General features: G+C 40.3%; 1 protein-coding gene and 1 long non-coding RNA gene across 7 annotated transcripts in view; one reads left to right on the top strand and one right to left on the bottom strand.

Annotated features, from left to right (window-relative positions):
- The window catches only part of grm8a (glutamate receptor, metabotropic 8a), a 311,638-nt gene that overhangs the window by 230,260 nt on the left and 72,893 nt on the right, over positions 1–8,485 (bottom strand). The gene's annotated exons all lie outside the window — the stretch shown is intronic.
- LOC116672992 (uncharacterized) overlaps positions 1–8,485 on the top strand; it is an 18,282-nt gene that overhangs the window by 715 nt on the left and 9,082 nt on the right. The window lies entirely within an intron of this gene.

Raw genomic sequence — 8,485 nt, 5'->3', positions numbered from 1 at the left:
ACACACACACACACACACACACACACACACACACACACACACACACACACAGAACTTTCAGGATAGTGCTAAAATCGCAGTTATCCCTGCCCAAACTCCACAGGCCCTTCAGGATTAATCAATGAATCTCAGCCTCATCAATCGAGGACATGGACACCAGCCATGCATAGATTAGGCAGGTGTCTCACTCACACACACACCCACACCCACACACACACACTTGCCCCCCTCAGTAACACAAGCTGAACATTTAGAAAGTTGTAATCTTGCTTAGTAGAGAGCATTTACTTTGATAGCACATTTCATTAGAAACCTCCGGTTATAATTCCCCTCCTGCAGTGTCTCTCAAATCTTCTTCAGTCTCTGCTCAGCCTGAAGGAAGATTTTGTGGACCCCGATAGAACTATCACCCTGATGGATGTCAGCTAACAGATTTTGAGCTGATACACTGAAGAAAGGTACAGGGAGAGATTTTAAGCAAAGCACAAATTATTCATGATTACTGATTGCAGAAAGAGCAAAAATGATATGTCTAATCCCACATGGGATATGGTTGCAAAAAAAAACTACAAACTAAAATTCACTTGAAATGAATATTAAATTGAGCATGTTTAATTCAAATTGGCTTTGAATATTGAGGGGAAATACAGGCTAGAAAATCACTACACAGGCGGCAAGAGAGAATAAGCATCTCTAATGTTAGCACACACAGCATTAAGAGATGAGGTGACACGTGTGAGGTGTGTTTTCAAATTAATTCATCCCACACATCCTAAAGTAGGTTGAGTTTAAAGTTTAGGGAAGCCCTAAATTGATCACATTACTCAGATAATGCTGAATATTTGACTTTAAAATGGGTTTCCTGCATATTACATCACCACATGGTATGCTGTGTGTATGACGGGTGGGTGCTGGTGTTCCATGTGCTGCAACATATGACACTTTTTATTAATATCATGTGAGAAACAACGCCTGTATCCCGAGCACACACACATCAACAGACACACACACAAACAATATCCAGGGGTCACACAAACATGACATCTGGAAGGAGATGCCCTTGGCTGAGCACGATTTCAGCCGGACTGCCTACTTCGACATGTTTGTGTGTGTGCGTTTATGTATTCCCCAAAGATAACATTTTCCAGCAAAGACCACAAATATTCACTTGAAGGCAAAGGAAATCCGTTTCAGTAAAGTGCTTTCAAGAGTGGGTGCGTGCGACATCTAGACGTCACACTAGGCTGTTCACTGTAGTAAATTAGCTTAATGTGACGTCTGCATGTAATTCATAACCATTACACAGTACCATTTTACTCAACTTCAACAGATGCCATGATGACATATAAACAATCCATTTACAATAGGAAAGTACAAAATAGCACAGCTCTATCTCTGGTTAAAAACACATTTATTCAGTCCAGCTGTTCAAAGAAATAGCCCACTTCACTGGCCTTCATCAGAGTATTTCACATATTTTAGTGGACAAACATTCATAGGCGGTTTAGTATACATCTCTTTTTGATGAAGATGAAAGTGAATGAAATCTGAATCAACAAATGAAAGCTGATCAGCAGGTGAGACCAGGGCTACTTCCTGTTACAAGAAGGAATTGTTGAACTCCTGTGAACTAATTAAGGGGATTTATTTCCTAAAATACAAAAGGCAAAACAAATGTTTCAGAAGAATAAATGCATACCTGTGAGCGTCCAATGTATCCATTTTGTCTGTCTAAAGCTATCAGTATCCTCTCTACACCTATTTTACATAACCTGTTCAATTCCAAAGTAAATACAATACAATAGCCATTGATGTTTTGTGCCAAAAGACATTACTGCAGACAGTTCATTTTTGCAGAATGGTATAAACTGATTAAAATAGAAATTATAACCTTCATACTAGATGATTCATGGTAGGTAGTCATGTCATCAGTGGGATAATGTACATCAAGCAGGGCATTATTTCTTCTATTGAAGTGAAAAGATGGTTGGCTGGTAAGATATTAAGATGAAAATGGCACCAATGGATTTATGTTTAAATATTGAAAGTAGAACTGGAAGGACTGACTTCCCAATGACAAATAAGATGATGAATTAAAAACAAACATAATATAAACACTGCACCGATGTGCCTACAGTATGTGTTAAAGGAGGTAGTCCATGCACACCATGTACACAACAGCCACATTTACACACAAGGTGACCTTTTGATGTTTCGGGTAGCTGAAAAAAGATGGCCTTAGGTTTACTTAATGTTCTCTTGTTGTCCCTGTCATTGTGTGTGTGTGTGTGTGTGTTTATTAATTTAACAATGAGACATATGCAGAGGCAGATAAATTGTGTGTATGCACATTTCTAAGGTGATGATTCACATACATCCCCTACCACCAGCACCCATCAGACTGGTGTACGCCCAGTTTAATGTAGCTCAGCTCCACTGGGCACTGAGAAACATTCTGAAGCCTCCTGCAGTACACCTGCCTCCAGACATAAATATTTATGAGAATGCATCAGGAAACCGAAGATACTAATTATAATAGCGTGCCGACTCAGCAAACCTGGTTTGCATTCCCACCTGCCATCCTTATCGTGGAAATATTTTGCCTCTTTAGCTTGGAATCGGGACGAATCCTACTGCTGCTAACCATCAATATTTATGAACATATCAAAGGACCAAGGAAACTATTTATTATAATAGTGTGCAGACCATTATACTGTTGCACTGCAATACAGTAGTTTGTAGGGCTGGGCATCGTTTAAAATTAGGGCTGGGCGATATGGAGAAAATCAGATATCACAATATTCTTGACCAAATACCTCGATATCAATACAGCGGCCTTATTGTAGTGTTGACAGCTGAGGCTTTGACAAAATATCTTCACACTTAGCATTAAAATAAATAATCTGTGGGTAAAGGTAAGTAATGGAACAGCTAGAACAGTCTGACTGGTTCAGAAAATCCCACCAATTTATTGTAATGCAGCCTTTAAAACCAGAAAAAGACAACACTTAAGCCATATCCCGATATTACAATATCCAAAATCAAAGACGATGTCTAGTCTCATATCACGATATTGATAATATCAATATAATACCTAGCCCTATTTAAAATCTTTTTTTTCGATACCATGTGTTTTAAAAATCCATTTCAACATCAACACGAAACAACACTAAACTTATTTTCCACCTTATTTGTGATTTAAAACAATTATGAACTTTAAAAATTAACAAAAAGAGAAACTTTTTGGCCACAACTTGAACATATTATAAATCATGAATAAATAAAAGACATTGTGTACTTGGTGACTGCGCTGTTGTCAACATTGAACTAATGGAGAACCAACAAGTGCAAAGGAATGCACCTGAATTGCCTTGTTGCTGAAATGTGCTGCAGAAATAAAGTTGCCTTTCCTTAAAACCTCAGCCTGTCTGTCAGTCACCACCGTTGTGCCTGCTCGTCTCAGAGGAAGTGTAAAACAACAGCACCGCGACTGCTTTTGCCTCGCCATTAATATCATATCGCAGCAAACTCTGTCTGCGTAAACTTTTGAAAAACTGTAACCACACTTGAAACCACATCATGGGCATTGTCGCGATTCCCTTGACTAAAAACAACTGCAGAGCCGACGTAGTTTGCTCCTCCGTCCGCACCTCTGCGCGCGTGTGTGCCGAGCTCCGCTCTCTGTCAATATGCAGAGAGGACAGATAAGCCCGCGCTTAAGCGCTCAGAGGCTTTTGGATCCAAAATTTGGCACCGTACGATAAATCATTTTTCGATACTCATAGAATCGAAGTATTTCTTTCGGTACCATAAAAGTATCGACGTTCGGTGCCCAGCCCTAGTAGCTGAGATTTGTTCATCTCACATCATAAATATTGCTGTAAAATGGGAGTGGATTGAAAAAGCAATTGATTTTTATTATTCTAGGACCAACACATTTTAATCTCATGTGCAATTTATACAATACAAGATCGATACTTGGTGCCCGTGTGTCAATACACTATTGCGGTGGAAAATATTGTGATACTTTGCTGTACAGGTAGTTTTTTAAAGCTAGTGAACAAAAGATGAAATGTGTTTGAGGCACAGCTGGGGAGACCTCATGGAAACAGAATGGATCCGGCCTTGTATGAAAAAGCATTGTGTACTTTTTACAGGGTGAAACAGACTGCCATGTACAGCAGATGGTAAGGACGCCAACAAGAGACAACAAAGCTACTTGCAAGGTTACACAAAGGCCGAGAAAAGTTCCCACTCCTTCAGTAGGCTTCTGCAGCAATGTCATGCAATGTTTCCCCCCGCAGACACACCTGCAGATATTCCATGCTATGGACACATGTTCACCCACACAGAAAACATATGACCACACACAGAGCACATGCATATGCACACAGTCAAATGCTCTGCATCACACAGCTCATCCGCATGGCTGGGTTATTTTTAGAAAAATAACAGGGCTTGCCGTGTTTTTTCCATTCTTTCCCCAAAGTACAGAATATTTAGTTGAAGCAAAGGTCCTTCACAGAGGAAGGAGGAACAGGGGCTTGCGGGAATGCTGTGTGAAGTACATCTGAGAGACAGATGGTAAGAATGCAGGAGGAACAACGATCAAATAGGAATGAATGCCCAAAGTTGTTTACTAATCCCTAATGTGAAGTAACATATAAAATATAAAAATATAAATTAGGAACTGAGTTTTAAAGAGGTGTCCCGATCTGACTCACTTACCCACAGGAGGCACGAAAATAACATTTACATCTATATTTCAGGGACTCTCTCATGAAGCGACACAGCAACAGTAGAATAAGCTTCACTATTTACATTACAAATTTAGGAAGAACTAAAAGTGCTGAAGAAGTGCTTGGTATAAAAAAGTAAGAGGATGGTAAGAAAAAGGCACAGAAAAATGTCAGAAAAAGAAATAGCCTGCAGAATTAGAGAAATGAATCCAATAGTGCAAAAAAACAAAAACAAGTAATGAGTTAAATGAACAGGGTATAAATAGAAGCTATAATAAGTTATTTATGAAGGTGCTTTGCAAGGCAACACATACCAAGCTTGTTGTAACTGTTGTTTGGAGCCACATTTACATTTCTATCATCATCTGTGAGAATTTACAAATGCAGTACAAGGACGCTTCTTTAAAAAATAATTAGCAACGTCTCTTGGCAGCTTTGTCACAGCTTGGCTATAAATGTTTCTTGCTGTTGAGTGTTTGGGAGTGAGGCGACGTACACAGGTTTGGTGACCTAAAACATCCTCCCCACCGTCAGCCGTCAGTGCATGCCCAGAGCTGGTAGAGATACACCGTCTCTCTCAAGGACACTTCAGCGGGGCCAACACCAGCGGTAAATGATTTCAGAGCACATCAGATTTGCCACATCATAAGCGCTTATTTTCAGTCAGTTTGCCTTTTTACAGGTCAATATTAGCCGCTTGAAATGGGGTTTAGTCTGGGAAGAGACATCTCTGTCAATAACGTACTGCCGCTTCATCTCATATTAATGCCAAGATGTAAAGTTACTAAGCTTTTAAGGCAGCACTCAGGAGTACTGAATTGGTATCAAGTTTCACTTTCTTTTTTTTAAACATAAGTTCTCAGTGTGTTGCCAAATAAGAAGAGCAGTAATGATAAAAGGTCACTGCTATATTTTATTTCAAGCCAAAATAATATAGTGGATTGTCCTACTATAAATTCCTGTGAACTATGAATTTGTCTTTGCCAATATACAGTAAGACTTTATCACTCATTTTTAATGCGCAAGTATAAACTAGGTCACTGTGACATTATTTGGAATAAATATAAAATGATGACAGGCGACCTAATCTGTGATCCCTACAATAAGGATACTTTCGTATGGCTTTAAAAACATCTGATTACTGGTCAGTTGACATGTACATTTTGTTTTCCAATGACAGCATAATAAGTGAAAATAAGAAAAGTAAAGGCTGAGGTATGAGGCTTCCTTTTGGGATATTTGGTCTTGCAACACCTGCCCATTTCTAATAAAGGATGACAGCTTGCTACTTTGTGGTTTTCCTATTTGTCTCTTTGAATAATAGCAATAAGGCAGAGGAACAGATAGTGATAGGGAGTTGAAGGGCAAGGACAGAGACAGAGAGATACATAAAGAGACAGCGACAGGGGGCTGAGTGACAAAGATCTCTGCCCGCAGACTTACAGCTGGCAATCTTCAGCTTTCTACAGCTTTAGTTGCTTCATAGGAAAGAGCAGATAATAACCAGAGAAAGAGTACGCTTCAGGAAGGCTGACTGATCCCAGCGCATAAACACACTCAAACACACAAAGGCACATAGCTTGGACACATCTTTTACATTATCAAGAACATCAGTTTTCTTTTCTTATGTTAATGTCTTTCAGAAAAAAAGATCATGACTGGGGATGTAACGTGAATTGGTTAAAAATCAATTTAAATGTGTAAAGATTACAACCGGTTGAAATAAAAAATGAATCAAGGTGCAATTTTTAAAACAGCCTAGGGCGTGACGCTAGTTAACAAACAGCAGGTACAATTTTCTACCGCTGTTAATGCTAGCTGGCTTATATAGGGTTAAAATGCTGACAGCTGACAGTGTAAAGTGCGACTTTATTTTACTGGAAGGGATTCCAACACCGGGACGTCCGAGAGTCAGCTAAAGACACAGAGAAGACTTTGAGAAAGCATGGACACTGCGGCAGTGGATACACAACGGAACTGAACAGTGCAACGTGTGTGTGCGTGCGTGCGTGCGTACGTACGTGTGTGCGTGCGTGCGTGCGTACCTGCCTGCTCGCCTGCATGCATGCACAGTATGTGTGTGCCTGGCACAAGTGAGAGAGAGAGAGCGGCTTTACCCTCTAACGTTCCAAGGCTGGGTTTTACCAGCAGCTTTTTACAATAGCAACTCTGCGACCGCTCTGCAAAAGTGAACTCTGAGTAATATTTGGGGCTTGGTATCATCTATGCTAATTTAGAGGTCCAAGCCAGACTCATCCTCAAGGCCAGATGTTTTATAAGACCAACCAGGTCAGGCTGGCTGCTGGTCTGCACTTGTGAGAGACATCACAAGATCTATATATATTTTTTTTTTTTGGGGGGGCTTTTCTGCCTTTAATGGACAGGACAGCTAGGTGAAAAAGAGTTGAGAGTGGGGGAAGACATGCACTGGACCCTGGACCTCTGCATCTAGGCATAAACCTCTATATATAACCAACCTGGCCACCGCGAGACAATTTTTACCTTGACGAGAAGTCTCTTCATATTTGAATCTTGCGAGATCTCATGTGACGAATATTCAGTTTAACTATCACATTAAACTGCTGCTGTTACAAACCAGAAATGCAATAATACAGATCCACTTACACATTTTAGTGTTACTGATCCAACATGAGGGTACCCCATGACATATCTTAAATGTTGAACATAAGCACAATGCAGTTTCCTATGAGGGTGTTCAGATATCATCTGATGACTTCCCAAGCCCTGTACTCAGTTCTGAAAGAATTCAGAAATTGTAGAATTGGTAAACTAAAAACTATGAATATTAACAGTGTTAGCAGGCCACTCAAAAAACAGGAGAAGAGATTGCAAAATTCGTCCAAACCCAACTGCTGTTCCCCAAGCAGGATGTTTCAGGAGGATACAGAGAGAGAGCAGGTTCAGCTGACACAGCAACACGGTGATTGATGTGACAAGAAACAGACTCTTTGAGTGTCACACATACACAACCACACGTTTCAAAGCACAGGCATGCTCAAACCCTACAGACACACAAACATGCGGTACAATGCCCCATAGGGCGACTGGCAGATCAGAGGGATGCAGTGTCATCAGAACTAAGTGTCAACAGTGAGAACGAAATCCGCATACAGCAAAAAAAGCGAGATACAAAAAGGAGAAGAGGAAAAGAGAAAGAGAAAAAAAAAATGAAGCAAAAGATTAAAAAACGTGACCGATGACTTGCTCAGCAGCACAAGCCCACTGATGTGCTCATTTTCATGTTGCAGCTGAACGCAAACAAAAGATGGTACAAAAAACTGTGGGAGAATGACTTTGTTTTTTTTGTTTTTTAAAGCAGTACTTTAAGACTACAGGCAAACACCTAGAGATGCAGTAAAGTAAACTAAGGAGCACAGTGGGGTGGGTTCTGTCCTGTTTCTTCAGGCAGCTGTTTCTGAGGCATGATGCTGCAAGATGCAAAGTCACTCTTGGAATTTCAATGAATGAAACTTTTGTGTCTCTCTCACACAAATCCTCTTACTCCATCTCTGCTAACAAACTTCCAATCAAAACCCTTTTGCTCTTTCTCTCACAAAAATCCTTTAACTCCTCCTCTTCTGCCTACAAGATCTTTGCCTATCCATCCCAGCTTTTCTTTGTTTCTCTTTCCAACTCAAACCCCTTTGGCACTCATAATCTTTCCATCAATCAATCCATCCATCCATACGCCCTGTCTCTCCACATCCCTCACCCAAGCGCCCCCC

The sequence above is a fragment of the Etheostoma spectabile genome, chromosome 23 (assembly GCF_008692095.1).
Source record: "Etheostoma spectabile isolate EspeVRDwgs_2016 chromosome 23, UIUC_Espe_1.0, whole genome shotgun sequence".
NCBI lineage: Eukaryota > Metazoa > Chordata > Actinopteri > Perciformes > Percidae > Etheostoma > Etheostoma spectabile.
The sequence above is the reverse complement of the archived record's forward strand: the minus strand, read 5'-3'. Positions and strand labels throughout refer to the sequence as shown.